The sequence below is a fragment of the Nicotiana tabacum genome, chromosome 24, assembly GCF_000715075.1.
Source record: "Nicotiana tabacum cultivar K326 chromosome 24, ASM71507v2, whole genome shotgun sequence".
NCBI lineage: Eukaryota > Viridiplantae > Streptophyta > Magnoliopsida > Solanales > Solanaceae > Nicotiana > Nicotiana tabacum.
This window is the reverse complement of record NC_134103.1, coordinates 75560142-75576953: the sequence shown is the minus strand read 5'-3', so window position 1 is coordinate 75576953 and position 16812 is coordinate 75560142. Positions and strand designations below refer to the sequence as shown.

General features: G+C 37.7%; 1 long non-coding RNA gene and 1 pseudogene across 1 annotated transcript; one reads left to right on the top strand and one right to left on the bottom strand.

Annotated features, from left to right (window-relative positions):
* Positions 1-5527: 5527 nt before the first annotated feature.
* LOC142177975 (dirigent protein 22-like) lies at positions 5528-6924 on the bottom strand (annotated as a pseudogene).
* Positions 6925-7154: 230 nt separating this feature from the next.
* On the top strand, positions 7155-9626 carry LOC107783737 (uncharacterized). The gene is made up of 2 exons (XR_001647510.2): positions 7155-7298; positions 9221-9626. It is a non-coding gene; the product is annotated as an uncharacterized LOC107783737 (long non-coding RNA).
* The last annotated feature ends 7186 nt before the right edge of the window (positions 9627-16812 follow it).

Sequence of the window (16812 nt, the reverse complement as noted above, 5' to 3'; positions counted from 1 at the left end):
TTTTGGCGACGTATATACACTCGTCACCTCGCATATACGCCGCAACACATGAATTTCACATAGCACATAACTCAAGGGTTCCTAATTCCCTTAAATCAAGGTTAAACCCGACACTTACCTCACTTCGCAATCAACTCAAAATTCAATCATGGCCTTGCCTTTCGAACAAGCATCCGAACCAACACAATCTAGAAAATTATTAACCAAACAATTCAAATTAAACTTTAGAAACTACTCACGAATGAAAGAGTTTCAATTTAGATCATTATTAAAAAAGTCAACAAAGGTAAATCCCCAGGCCCGCTTGGTCAAAACCCGAGGTTCGGACCTAAACCCTATTACCCATTCACCCCCGGACCCGGTTATGCAATTTGTTTAGAAATCCAACCTTAATTCGAGGTCTAAATTCCAATTTTACAAAAAATTCTAATTCTACCTAAATCCCCAATTTTTACCATGGAAGTTCTAAATTTAAGGTTGAAATCTTATGAAGTGTATTGGGTAATTGAAAGAAAGTAGGTTAGAATCACTTACCAATGAATTGAGGAAGAAAAGCTATTGGAAAAATCGTCTCTAGGGTGTTTAGGATTGAGAATTTGAGAGAATGGGTTAAAATCCCGTCTATCTCAGCTTTTGACCAGGCGCAGATGTCACAATTGTGACCTGGCGTTGGCAATTGCGAACCCCGCAAATGTGAGACATACTTCGCAAATGCGAAGAAGCTCCATCTCTGCAATCATCGCATTTGCGATGATTTTTTCGCAAATGCGAACTATGGTCATTCGCAAATGCGACCCTTTTGATCGCAAATGCGACCTCAGATGACCCAACCCCTCTTCGCAATTGCGAACATGACAGCAATTTGTTTTTTTGCAACTGCAAACACTGACCTCGCAATTGTGAGGTCAGAGACCTACACCAGAAAATATTTTTCACAAGCTATTTTCTAAGTCTAAAACCACTCTAAAGCCTATATGAAACTCACCTAAGCCCTCGGGGCTCCAAACCAAACATGCATACAAGTCCAAAGACATCATACGAACTCGCTCACTCGCACAATCAAAAAAACTAAAATAACACCTAAAACTACGAATCGGACAACAAAACGAATGAAATTTTCAATAAAACTTAAGAACTTTCATTTTGACAACCGGACATCCGAATCACATCAAATCAACTCTGTTTTGCTCCAAATTTTGCAGACAAGTCATAATTGTAATAATGAATATATACCAAGCTCCAAAACCAAAATCAAGACCCGGTAGCAATAAAGTCAAACTGCGGTTAAATTTATAAATTCTTTAAACCTTTAAAATTTAAATTTTCAACAAATTACAATAACCCGAGGTGGGGACCTCCTAATTCGATTCCGGGCATACGCCCAAGTCCCAAATCACGATATGGACCCACCGGGATTGTCAAAACACAAATCCGGGTTTGCTCAAAATATTGACCGAAGTCAACTCAAATGAATTTTTAAGGCACGAATTCACATTTTAATCAATCATTTCACATAAGAGCCTTTCGAAAAAAGCTACGAACTATGCACGCAAATCGAGAAAGGATTAAAGGAACTATTTGAAGTTTCAAAACACAGAATTAAGGGTTGAAATTCTAGATAACCTATCAGGTCATCACAAGATTGAAGCAAGGCAAGAAACTCACCACTAAGTCTCCGTAGAAGAGTGGCTACGCGCCCGAGTAACCACTGGCAGTACCTGTCTCAGTACCTGCATATTCAATGCAGAAGTGTAGCGTGAGTACGTAAACTAACACGTACCCAGTAAGTATCTAGTCTAAACTCGAAGAAGTAGTAACGAGTGGTCGACTTGACACTTACTAGTGGTCAAACAGCAATAGAAATACATAAAATAGACATAGAGAATGTACAACAAGTAGCAACGAAACATATAAAAATAATTATAGTAATTTCCCAAATGAGTCTATATCAAGTCACTAAATATGTCATAACCTGCCTTAAAGGCACTAACTCAACTATTACCAAACCAAATCTAGTCTCAAGTATTAAGCACCAAGCTGCCGAGGCGAACGGTCCGATCCCATAGGAATAGTGGTACTCAGTATTGCCGATGTGAACGGCCCGATCCCATAAGAATAGTGTTACCATACTGTCGAGGTGAACGACTTGATCCCATAAAAGTAATTTAATGCACTGCTGACATGAATGACCTGATTCCATAAGAGTAATTTAATACACTACCGAGGCGAATAGCCCGATCCCATAAGAGTAGAGAAACTTACCTCGCTCGTGGAAGTACATATGATTCGAGAAGACATAGATCCATAGTTCATCAAAGGAAATTCAGTATCTTTATTCTAATCTTCATTCTCAGTCATAATCAAGGAAAGCAATACACATGATAGATACAAATAGCACAAATAAGGCATGATGTGAATCTAAGTCTACTCGGACATAACATGGATATAGCTACGTACGGACTCTCGTCACCACGTGCATACGTATCTCCCCATAACAAGTAGTACACAACAATTAATACACCTAAGGGGATAAATTACCTCTTACAAGGTTAGGCAAGAGACTTATCTCGCTTTCAAGTCCACTAACCGACTCTTTAACCTACTAGAACTCCTCAAACGAAGCCGAGCAATCCGAAGCTAATCAAAAGTCGTATAAACTAATCAATAAGTGCTCAGAAGTTCATAATTTAACCACTAGAGTAATTACCCAACCCGATTTAGAAGGTTCCTAAAATTCACCCTCAAGCCCAGTTGCCTGAATTTCGAAAATTTTCGTAAACAAATATTACCCATAACCTCACGAATACAAATATATAATTTTTACTCTATTCCATAATCATTTTCTTAGCCTAATCCCATTTATATCAAAACCTAGGTTTTCCAACTTCGTGCTTAATTGAGTTAGGGCCTTCACGGCCAGTTATGAGATGTTAGTGATGTGATATGAACTCCTGTTATATTTATTGTAGTTGATTCTATTTGTCTCATTGATACCTGTTGTATGCTCACCATGTCTACTTTATGCACTTTTATTATTATTATTGACCTCTAGTAAGTGTCAAGTCGACCCCTCATCAATACTTTTTCGAGGTTAGACTAGATACTTACTGGGTACGCATTGTTCTCCGTACTGACACTATATTTTTGCACTGATGTGTAGGTACTGAGACAGGTTCCACCAATAGTCACGCGGGTGCATAGCCGATCATCTACGGAGACTTAGCGGTGAGATGTTTGCCTTGCTACGATCCGCAGCACCGGAGTCTCCTTCCATCATATTTATTATTCATGTCTATTACTTTCTGATAGAATTTTTAATAGTTTTGTATATTCTCTAGATTTCTCATGTACCTGTGACACCGGGTTTTGGGAATTTGTAGCATTTATGTACTGCTATACTCGTTATTTCTACCACCCTAGAGTATGCACTTATTATGTTGGTATTTTGTTTAAATATTTGTCACGGTTGCACGAACTCTATTTTAAAGTGTTCTCTAAAAAGGAAAGACTTTTGTATTAAATTGTTAAAAAGGGGTCAATCAATTGTAGATACACTTGTGGGCTTGTCTAACGGCGGAGTTAGGTACAGTCTCGGCCTATTACGGATTTGGGTCGTGACAGTCTCAGTACCTGCACATTCAAAGCCGAAGTGTAGCGTGAGTACGTAAAACAACACGTACCTAATAAGTATCCAGTCTAACCTTAAAGAAGTAGTGACGAGTGGGAGATTTGACACTTAGTAGTAGTCAAACAGTAATAAAAATACATAAAGTAGACATGGAGAATGTACAATAAGTAGCAATGAAACAGAAAAAAACAATTACCGTAATTCCCCGCATGAGGCTATATAAAGTCACTAAACATGTCATAACCGGCCTTGAAGATGCTAACTCAACAAACCAAATCTATTCTCGAGTATTAAGCACAAAGATGCCGAGGTGAACGGTCTGATCTCATTGGAATAGTGGTACTCAGTACTGCCGAGGTGAACGACCTGATCCCATAAGAATAGTGTTACCATACTGCCGAGGTGAATGGCCTGATCCCATAAAAGTAATTTAATACACTGCCGAGGCAAACAGCCTGATCCCCTAAGAGTAATTTAATACACTGCTGAGGCGAAGGCCCCATCCTATAAGAGTAGAGAAACTTACCTCGCTCGCGAAAGTACATGTGAGTCGAGAAGACACAGATCCATAGTTCATCAAATATTTTCCAAAGTAAGAGGATAAATCAGTATCTTTATTATAATCCTTATTCTCAGACATAATCAAGGAAATCAATACACATGATAGATACAAATAGCACAAATAAGGCATGATGTGAATCTAAGTCTATCCGAGCATAACATGGATATAGCTACGTACGGACTCTCGTCACCACGTGTGTACGTAGCTCCCCACAACAAGTAGCACACAATAATTAATACACCTAAGGAGATAAATTCCCTCTTACAAGGATTAGGCAAGGGACTTACCTCGCTTTCAAGTCCACTAACCGGCTCTTTAACCTCACTAGAACTCCTCAAACGAAGTCGAGCAATCCAAAGCTAATCAAAAATCATATAAACTAATCAATAAGTGCTCAGAATTTTATAATTTAACGACTAGAGTAATTACCCAACCCGATTTGGAAGGTTCCTAAAATTCACCCTCGAGCCCAGTTACCCGAATTCCGGAAATTTTCAAAAATAAATATTACCCATAACCTCACGAATACAAATATATAATTTCTACTCAATTGCATAATTATTTTCTTGGCCTAATCCCATTTATATCAAAACCTAGGTTTTCCAACAAAATCCTAAAATTTCCTCATTTTAAATGTTAAAATCTACCCATAATCTATGTATTTAACTTACATTAGGAAAGAATCACTTACCTTATAGTGCTTGATGAACCCCTCCCCTCCCCAAGAAGATCCAAATTCGTCCAACACAATAAGAAATGTGAAAACTAAGCCTAAGTCCCGACTTTAAAATGTATTCTGCCTAGTGATTCCTTCTTCACGGTCACGATAGGTCACCCGCGATCTCGAATGAAAAATGCCCAAGCCTGGAAAATTTCCCTTCGCGAAACCGAGACCAAACTCACGAACGCGAAGTCTTAGCTAACATGACCATCGTGAACGCGACAGCGTCAATGAAAATGCAAAGGCCTTTAATAGACCCCCTCCCCAGCAAGCCTCACACTTCGCGATCGCGAAGGCCTAATAGCAAATGCGAAGGCCAGTGGCCCAGGGCATCGCGAACGTATTCACTCACCCGCAAACGCATAGGAAAAAATTCCACCTAGACCTATTCCTTCATCGCGAACGCGATTCCTTCATCGCGAACGCGATTCCTTCTCCGCATTCGCGAAGAAGGAAACAAAATAGCATTTTCTGAAAATTTTGACTTAGCTCCGGGTAGTCCGAAACACACTTGAGCCACTCGGGACCCCGTCCAAACGCACCAACAAGTCCATAAATAATACGGATCTATTCGAATCCTCGAAACATGTAAAAAAAATATCGAGACTATTAATCGCACCTCAAAATTAAATTGATCAACTTATGAACTTCAAACGTTTTAACTAGATCTGAACGCGCCGAATCATATTTAGGCACTTCGGAATGATGCCAAATTTTGCGTACAAGTTATAAATTACCATACAGATATATTCCCAGGCTCAAAATTTCAAACAAAACTCGATTACATCAAAGTCTACTTCAAACCAAATTTAAAGAACTTGAAAACCTTCAATGCACCAACTTTCAACATTAAGCGTCGAAATGCTCTCAGGACACCCGAAATTCGATCTGAAGACATATCCAAGTCCAAAATCACCATACAAATCTATTGGAACCATCAAATCCCGATTCCGAAATCGTTTACTCAAAATATTGACTCAAGTCAAACTTGGTCATCTTAGGCCACTATTAAGGAACTAAGTGTTCTAATTTCAACCCGAACTTTTTAAATCCAAGCCAACCATCTTCACAAGTCATAAAATGGGAAAAGCACATACGGGATGTCTTAATTAGGAGAACGAAAATCTAGAAAGCAAAACAACCGATCGATTCGTTGCAACTGTAATCGAAAATTTCTTACTATTGTTTTGTAGCCGGAATTAGTAGTTGGAGAAGAGCAATTTTCTGGTAGTGTAAGAAATTAAGATGTTATCCATTCAATTCAAAACATCTTAAACGTCTTATTTTATTGATCAGCAATACACATCCTTTTTTATGACAAAATAGAGAAACTATAGAACTATTGAGTAAAATAGGAAATTAAAAATGAAAATCAACATGTAAAACTTTAAATTATTATGAGTGATGTAAGCCTATATGTGAGTAATGTAATACTATAACATTATACTCAATAATAGCATCCCCATTGGTTATGTTGAACCAAACGGTCTTTGTAGTGGCAATTCGCTGAGCCAACCGAAAAACTCCAGAATTACTGACGATCGGTATTTCACGGTACTGATTAAACATAGGATTCCGACCAAGTACACTCAATGTACTATCATTGAACTTACAACTGGTGAACACAAAGTTGAGATTTATGTGAAGGGCACCTTCTTTTTGATCAGTTGAACCATATATTCCTTGGGCTCGGCCCACTATTATTGAATTGGGCTCTGGCCCAACTGTTAATGGGTCATCCATCATTGCAACAAATCCAAACAAAGTTGGGGATTTAGCAATTGTATTGGACTGGCTATTTGAACTACAATTGGATTCTTACCTCTGAGTATGTCGTGGAAATAAAAATAAAATTTGGTTACCTTTTGCTTTGCATGGGGAAGTTTTTCGAACTATTTTTCAATAGCCTTGGGTCCTCAGTCAACGCCTTGAACCATTGGCATGGCCATAACAATGAAGCAAATGAATAGAACTAGGCTCCTTTTATCCATCTCTTCTTTCTTTTCGTCTCTCCCACTTAGTTAATTGAGAAGGAATAATGCATTGCATATACAAATATATTATGAGTATTGTAATATACGTGGCCTACTTTTGGCCATAGACTATGTTCCTTGTTGTCTTTTTTGTGGTCTTTTATTGGCCACTTTGTTGGATATTTTATGTCCATTCATTAAAGGCCTTGCTGGACAATCATATTCCATACATGACTATCTCATTTTCTTATAAATTGGCTGGCAAATGTCCATATGAAATACACCAAAGTTTGAGACAAATGTCTCTTGTCTTTCCTTTCTTTCATTATAGAGTATTTTGTAAGAGATTGAGTGTTGGAAAACACTTGTGTAAATCCTTTCTTTGGAGTGATCTTGTAACGTTATTCTCTTGGGGTATTTGTGACTATTTACTGTATTTACTATAATTTTATAATCTCTTTTATATTCTTATTGGTATAGTAAAATTTATTTTCTTTACGTGTGGACGTAGGTCACTTTGACCAAACCATGTTAATTTGGGTCAAGCCTGCACGGTTTTACCAAAAGGCCTCACACAGTTGTGTGAATATGAACCTTTCTACATATATTATTTTGTGCAATTAAGATAACTTGATAATTATTTCTAAACTATATATCCATTTATATAATTATTTCTAAACTATATATCTATTTATATCATTAGTTGATTTTTGTTGTTATCATTGCTAGTTGTTTTTCAGTACTATTGTATATTGCTATATTGCACATGTTATTTTGACTGTGAGTGTCTTGAACCGCAATTGGATTCATACCTCTGAGTATGTTGTGGAAATAAAAATGAAATTTGGTTACTTTTTGCTTTGCATGGGGAAGTTTTTCGAACCGTTTTTCAACAACCTTTGGTCCTAAATCAACGTCTTGAACCATTGGCATGACATAACAATGAAGCAAATAAATAGAACTAGGCTCCTTTTCTCCATCTTTTCTTTCTCTTCGTCTCTCCCACTTAGTTAATTGAGATGGAATAATGTATTGCAGATACAAATATATTATGAGTATTGTAATATACGTGGCCTACTTTTGGCCATAGAGTAAGTTCCTTGTTGGCTTCTATGTCGTCTTTTATTGGTCACTTTGTTGGACATTTTATGTTCATTCATTAAAGGCCTTGCTGGACAATCATATTCCATATATGACCTTCTCATATTCTTTTAAATAGGTTGGCAAATTTCCATATCAAATACACCAAAGTTTGAGACAAACGTCTCTTGTCTTCGCTTCCTTTCATTATAGAGTATTTTGTAAGCGATTGTGTTTTGGGAAACACTTGTGTAAATTCTTTCTTTAGAGTGATCTTGTAAGGTTATTCTCTTGGGGTATTTGGGGCTAATTAGAATATTTACTCTAATTTTGTAATCTCTTTTGTACTCTTATTGATAAAGTAAAATTGCTCCTCTTCGCGTGTTGACGTAGGTCACATTGACCAAACCACGTTAAATTGGGTCAAGCCGGCACGGTTTCACCAAAAGGCCTCACACAATTGTGTGCATATGATCTTTCCTACATACATTTTTTTGTGTAATTAAGATAACTTGATAATTATTTCTAAACTATATATCCATTTAGATGATAATTATTAACATTCATATTGGATGAGTAGTTAGCAAAATAACTACCGCATGATCTTATTTGATATCTATACACAATGGAAAAATATATTGTATAATTGCTATCACAGATTGTTTAATATCATCTAGTTAGTTGCCCGCATGATTTTTACAATATGCCAGCTTTCAGTTCCAGATAATAACGACTTTTTATTTTCATTACATCTACCAGTACATAGTCATAACATATTTTTAGGTGTTAGTTAATTGTGTATATCTCAGTTCGTTGAATATATATGTTTAGATTATTTAGTATCTTAAACATATACAACGGTATCAGAAAATCACAGTTTTCCAACTACTAAAATAGTCGTATAGTAGTTGCAATGTCCAATTTTCCGACTACATTCTGATCGTTTTGTATAGTCGGAAAATGATAAGTCGGAAAATAAATTCAGACTACTGTACTCGAAAATTTCTACATTTTTTAACTTCATGTCCGACAACTACAGTCGAAACTGTAGTCGGATAATATTTATAAAAATTACTACAATATTAGTTATTATTTTACGACTATAGAACTATTGAGTAAGATAGAAAATTACAAATGAAAATGTAACGACACGACCGGTCCTTTTGAGAATTTGCATTTTCTTCAACTATTTGAAGCCTTGAGCAGCATCGTATGATGTATTATAACTTGTGTGAATCGTCAATTTTGATTTTCAGGTGATTCGAAAGTGATTTGAAAGAATGAATTTCATGATTGAAACTCTAAGTTGTAAGAGTTGACCAAGTTTGACTTTTTAAATATTTGACCTCGATTCGGAGTTTTGACATCTCTATTAAGTCCGGATGGTGATTTTGGACTCGATCGTATACCCGGATTTGCATTTGGATATTTCTAGAAGGTTTCGGTGCTAATTGGCGAGAGTTGGAAATTTGAAGGTTTAAAAGGTTCATAAGTTTGACCGGGAGTTGACTTTGATAAAATCGGGTTCGGATTATGGTTTAGGTAATTGGAATAGCTTTGTTATGTCATTTTGGACTTGTGTGCAAAATTTGAGTTCATTCTGTGTTGATTTGATATGTTTCGGTGCGAATTTTGAAAGTTAAAAGTTCATTAAGTTTGATTTGAGGTGCGATTCATCGTTTCGATGTTGTTATGCATGATTTGAGGCCTCAAATAGATCTGTTTTAGGTTATGGGACTTGTTGGTATATTCGGGCGGGGTCCCGAGGAGTTCGGGCAAGTGTCGGATTGATTTCGGACCATTTTTTATCACGACCCAATTTCACTTATAGGTCGTGATGGCGCCCAACGTCACTGCTAGGCAAGCCAACTAATGAATTAAACATATAATTCCTTTTTTAATAAGTTTTCGAGTAATTAAAATTTCCTTATTTGCAAGATATAAGAAAATAAAAGGTTTAAATAAATAAAACCAAGTAATAGTTCAAAACCATAAATCTACTAGCGTGTGTGCCAAGACATGGTATCACAAGTGTATGAGCATCTAGTAGATTATACAAAACTCAACTACTGTCTGAACATGAAATAAACATAATACAAATACAAAGGAGAGGCTCTAGGAGCTGCAGAATGGCTCATAAAGCAGCTCACCACTAAGCCTCAGGATATCTGGGATACGCGCCGGTTGGACCGCCTAATGCACATGTCTCAGATCCTGCACCAAAAAGTGTAGTATGAGTACGTAAACAACGTTTACCCAGTAAGTATCAATCTAATCTCGAATAAGTAGTGACGAGAAGTCGACTTCGACACTGTCAATAATATTAAGATAGGAATATTTAAATAAATACGGTTTATGGGAATAACAACAAATTTCCTTAACAAGCAAGAATAAATAATTCTTTCACAATTTAATAATTTCCAATAAGTCATTTATCTTCACAAACTGCAATAATAATGTCAAGACACCGTGTAATTATTCTTATTAAGCACGATTTATGCCGAGGTCCTATGGCCTGATCCGGAATAATGTGTACACCGTCGAGGATCGAGCGGCACGAACCATAGATGCATTTATCTACCCGATGCGTTCGGCCCGCTTCACAAGAAGAGAAGGATATTTTATACAAAATAATACGAATTTCACTAGCGATCTTTCACAATTTTCCCTACAAATACCAATATAATTTAGGCATTTTAAAACTATCAAGCATGGTGCAAAATTTCCAAATAGTTCATGAATTGGGTCCTAAATTACCCGGACAATAGCATAATAGTAGCTACGCACGGACTCTCGTCACCTCATACGTACGTAGCCCCTCACAATTAGGAACAATTATTTATTTAAAATACCTATGGAGTAAATTCCCTCTTACAAGGTTAGACAAGAGACTTACCTCGTCTCAAAGCTCACACCGGTCACAATTTTGCGTTAAAGCCTCAATTGATGCCGAAAATTCGAAACTAGCCAAATGTTATATAATTTAATCAATAAATACTCAAAATTTCATAATTTATCTATTATATTAATTACCCAACCCAAATTGATAAATTTCCTAAATTTCACCTCGGGCCCGCGTGCCCGGATTCTGGAAAGGTTCGGAGGGAATCGTCACCCATAACCTTAAAAACTCAAATTTATAATTTTTATCACAATCCATAACCATTTTCGTGGTTAAAATCTTATTTTTATCAAAACCTAGGTTTTTCATCTAAAACCATATTTTTTTACTAATTTACATGTTAAACTCTACCCATAATCTAAGTATTTAACTCACAATAGGTAGAATTAACTTACCTCCAAGTTGCTAGGTAAATAGTGTCACGCCCAAATTCGGGGAGCGCGACCGGCGCTCAACCGAGAGAAACCGGCCGAGCAAGACTATTAGATTTCCTTCTACCCAAACTCATCCATGAATAAGGAGGAGAAGTACTCCATTAATCAAACACTAAAAAGATTTTTTAACAACTTCCTTTTCATTCTCATTAGCAGCTTCATTCATAATTTTCAAAATATTACGAGTTTATAGAATTAATGAAAAGAAAAAAACATGATTTCCAAATATCAACATTTCTAGTTCAATTCCCAACATCAACCACAACCCACAACCTGTCTACGGAGCCTCTAAGTATAATAGAAGAGTAATATGGAAATGTCGGCAACAAGGCCCCGGCTATACCTCAACCACAAAGTACATGAGAAATAAAAGATACATGACCCCGAAATGAAGTGGGGCTCACCAAATCAGCTGAAAAGAGTATACTGCTATCACTGATCAATGTCACCTGTTGTAGAACCACCTACATCCATTAAAGATACAGCGCCCCCGGCAAAAGGGACGTTAGTACTGTCGAATAGCGCTAGTATGTATAGCTAAAAATTCTCTTTCAAAATAGAATGCCCATATGATCTATACGTGGAATACATAATATAATGTAATTGTAACAACATGTACAAACAAGGCCAATGAAAGTAGCACCTTCCTCCCTTATTTTACACATAAACATTTCATAGACCGTCCTTAGTGTTCACATATCATATTATACACCTATGCGTCTCATAGATAGTTCACAGTATCACCTATACAATACACATGTGTGTTTAATAAGCCGTTCATAGTGTTTACTTACAGAATACAAATACACCTATTCAAGGCTTGAAAATACAACATGAATATGATAAATCATGGTAACAATAAAAGGGCTTAGATAACCGTCAACGTCGAGCCAATTTACTAAGAGCTTTCATTAATCATTTATAAATAATAATTCGGGGATCCTCTATAACCATCTTCACACAAAGCGGCCCTCCACCTCACCCCAATAAATGCGGGTGGAGGAGTATCACGGTACCACAATCCCAACACAAGCGGCCATACCGCCTCACTCCAATATATACGGGTGAAAGTGTATCACAATACCACAATCCCGACATAAGTGGCCCTACCGCCTCATCCCAATATATGCGGGTGGAAGTGTATCATAATACCACAATCCCAACACAAAGCGGCCCTACCACCTCACCCCAATGTATGCGGTTGAAGGTGTAATCCCAATCACAATATCATATATAAACTCAAAGCACATTGTTTGTCATTACAATTAAGGTCGTAATTACTCATATCATTAGAATACTTCATATTCATGCTCATCATGGAGAAACACAACTCTTTACATTAGTACATGCATGGTAAATCAATAAGTCGATTTCAATAGCACATGGGCCCAATTCTTTTTCTTAAGGTCCATCATCATTTAACAAAGGACATCTCCCTTCCATCTCATTATTCACTCCCTTGACCTCTTGAGGTCATTATCTAGGTTCATGACTCTTGGGGACTTAACAATCGAAGTCATTTACATACATTATTTCAGAAGTGTACAACTATAGTTGAAACCATTGGGACATACAACACTTCATAATTCTCACTTAGGTAACGACCATATTTCATGTTCATATTATCATTTACTTGTACTTGCCATGGGAGATCATACAACATTATGAACATTTAGAACATTTAGGAACATCATAGTCTTTACTCGCAAGTACGTAGGGGCTTAGAACACATTGGAAACAAAAGTACAAATACATTCATCTCATAACCTTTCACACCATATATCACTTCATTAGTACTTTCAACTACGTACAACATCATTATTTCATTGGCTCCCTTGGCTATACATATTATTCTTCATTCATGGCACTATGGCCGCATATCATATTCCGCACTTTCATTCTTTACTTTCAAGGATTATCATCATAAATATCATCATATATAATACTCTTGCAATACCTTTCCCCAAAAAGGCCAATACACAATTTCAACTCATGAATATGTAAAAACTCAAAACATATTGGAAATACCCACCAAGTATAGAATTAGTTAGAACAACCACATTAGGACATGACGTGAGTACATAAGCTTTTGGATAATTCTATTTTTGGAGTCAATTTGGAATAGTTGAATCAAGGCTCATTTCATAACATTTCACACATCATTTCACTTCGTTGGCGCTATTGGCTACAAGTATAACTTTCATTCTTGGCACGGTATTCACACTTTATATCCCCAACTCACTACTTTCACTTTCAAGCATCTATATAGATTACCGACAACAAGGAATCTCTAATCACAACTTTTAGTACACCTATGATCAATTAAGAGTCTTATGCACATTGAGACTTCTTACACAATTTGGCATAATAGCCTTCACTTGAAACACTACTTGGAGTCATAACATTTTTATACCCAACTCATGCTTTGAACACATTCCCGAAGGATAAAATCATATAATAAGAGCATTCGGAACACATTTTGAACATACACCTTTCAACACAAAGCTTATTCGGAATAATTGATTTATAAAGAATAACTCGGGACTTATAAGAACATCATGCAATTCAATTCTAGGAAAGAAGTTTAGCCAACATACCTTGCTTTGAGCTTTCCTTAAATTACTACAACGTTCCGAAAATTCTAGCAATCCCAATCTATTTGAGACATAACAAAACTGAACACAAATTAGGGAGATATTCTTGGTTTCAGCTCCTTTGAGCATTTTATCAAACACTAGGTGTGCAAATTTAGCTACAAGGTTCTTCTACAAGATTTCTTTCATTCCACAACCCAATCTTTACTTATTTTAGCTCAACAATCTTCCTACAAACCTTATTGGTACAAGCATGTATAATTAATACTCTTACACCCAAAAATCATACTCCAAATCACCCATCTTTTACCCCAAACTCGAAATTAAAGACTAGGGGTTTGAATCTTACCCGGCCTTGGGGGTATTAAATGAGATCCTACATGCGCAGCCGTGCACCTGGGCAAGTGGCCGCGTATCTGGCCGCACACCTGAGGCAGAAACTCTCAAATATGGGCGGTCACGCATATGACATAGGTCCGGTAAAATGGCCATAACTTTCTATAGAAATATCCAAATGATGAACGGTTTGATGCGTTGGAAACTAGACTCAAAGGGATTTAATTTGATAGGTACATCACCACCTAAGTCATTATATTTAGGGAGTTCTATTCATTTGAAGTTGGGTCTTGTGCCAATTGAAATATCTTTACCACTTAATGTGTCCAACTTGTTCCACACAAGTTCCTGCCAATTCCAAAACTCCTTAGTATGTTCCAACACACCACAAACATACATTATCAATTCAACATGATGTGGCTCTATCCCATATGACTCATTTAATACTCAAATACGTTATTCCCAAATACTGTTGACGCACTTTATAAACTTAAATCATTAGGATTTTTTTACGGGGCCTTACAAATACCCCTCTCAAGAAGCTCCAAAATCGCCCCAAAAATGAAGAAAATAGTCAAAAATACTCAAACCCCGACTTAAATGAAGGTTCTACCTTCTGTGATTTTCGCACTTGTAGAGGTACGATCGCTTTTGCGGTCCCGTATCTGCGAAAAAATCCTCGCAGATGCGGTCTCCTCGAGTTGGGCTAAATTTCGCACCTGCGGACCATTTTTCCTGCTTATGCGGGTCTCGCGCCGCTTCTTTGGCTAGGTTGCTTCTGCGGCTCCTCCCTCGCACCTGAGCGCTCGTAGGTTCGCCCAATGGCTCCACTCCTGCAGCGTCTGAGTTGCCCCCGCTAGATTGCTTCTACGACTTCTTATTCGTATCTGCGAGCTCGCACATGCGGCTGTCCATGCGCTAGTGCGATTACACTGGAAGCTTCAGCCATTGCCTATAAGTCCAAACTTGGTCCGAGCCTCGTCCGATTAACACCCGAGGCCCCCGGGACCCCGACTTAACATACCAACACGTTTGAAATCATAAAACGGACTTGCTAGGACCCTTGGAATGCGTAAACCAACATCAAAACCAAGAATCATACCCCAAACCAAATTTATTCAACTTGGAAATTTCAAGTTCTTCAAACTTACTCCGTACGCGTCGAAACATACTTAAATTACTCGGAATGACACCAAACTTTGCATGCAAGTCTTAAATCACCATATGAAACTATTCCCATGCTCGGAACTCCAAACGGACCTCGATTACTCCAAACCAAATTTGAAGAACTTTAAACCTTCAAATAGTCAACTTTCACTATTAAGCGCTGAAACGCTCCCGGTCGTCCAAAACCCAATTCGAACATACGCCCGAGTCCAAAATCATTATACAAACCTATTGGAACCATGTCAAATCCTGATTCCGGGGTCGTTTACTCAAAATATTGATCGAAGTCAAACTTATCCTTTAAAAAGCTAAACTAAGGAACCAAGTGTTCCATTTTCAACCCGAATCCTTTAAATTCTTGAACTAACCATCCCCACAAATCATAAAACAGTAAAAGCACATATGGGGAGTCTTATTTATGGGGACGGTGTTCTAGAAGGCAAAATGACTGCTTAGGTCGTTACATTCTCCACCTCTTAAACAAACGTTCGTCCTCGAACGGGTTTAGAATCATACCTGGAGTACTGAATAAGTGTGCATATCTTCTCTATATGTCCTCCTCGGCCTCCCAAGTCGCTTCCTCGTCTGGTTGGCCCCGCCACTAAATGTTTACCGCAGAAATCCTCTTAGACCTCAATTGGCGAACCTGCCTATCAACAATGGCAACTGGCTCCTTCTCATAACCCAAGCTCTCATCTAGTTGAACTGTGCTGAAGTCTAACACATGCAATAGGTCGGCATGATACTTTCTTAGCATAGATACATGGAAAACCAGATGAACTCCCGATAGACTGGGAGGCAAGGCAAGCTCATAAGCAACCTCCATCAACTAGTCTCAACACCTCAAATGGGCCTATAAACCTTGGGCTCAACTTACCCTTCTTCCCGAATATCATGATTCCCCTCATCGGTGAAATCTTCAAGAGAACTTTCTCGCCCACCATAAATGATAAATCACGTGCTTTCTGATCCGCGTAACTCTTCTGTCTGGACTGTGCTATACGAAGTCGCTCCTGAATCAACTTTAACTTTTCGAAGGCATCATTCACCAAATCAGTACCATATAACTTAGCCTCACCGGGCTCAAACCACCCGATGGGTGAATGACATCGCCGACCATATAAAGCCTCAAATGGAGCCATCTCGATGCTGGATTGGTAACTGTTATTATAAGCAAACTTGGCCAAAGGCAAGAAACGATCCCACTGACCTCCGAAGTCAATCACACATTCCCTGAGCATATCCTCTAAGATCTGAACTATCTCCTAAATATAAATCTGGGCCAACCTCTCAGAAGTATACGTAGTCACAACCGGAATGAAGTGTGCCGACTTGGTCAACCTGTCGACAATGACCCAAACTGCATCAAACTTCCGCAAGGTCCGCGGCAACCCAACTACGAAGTCCATAGTAAT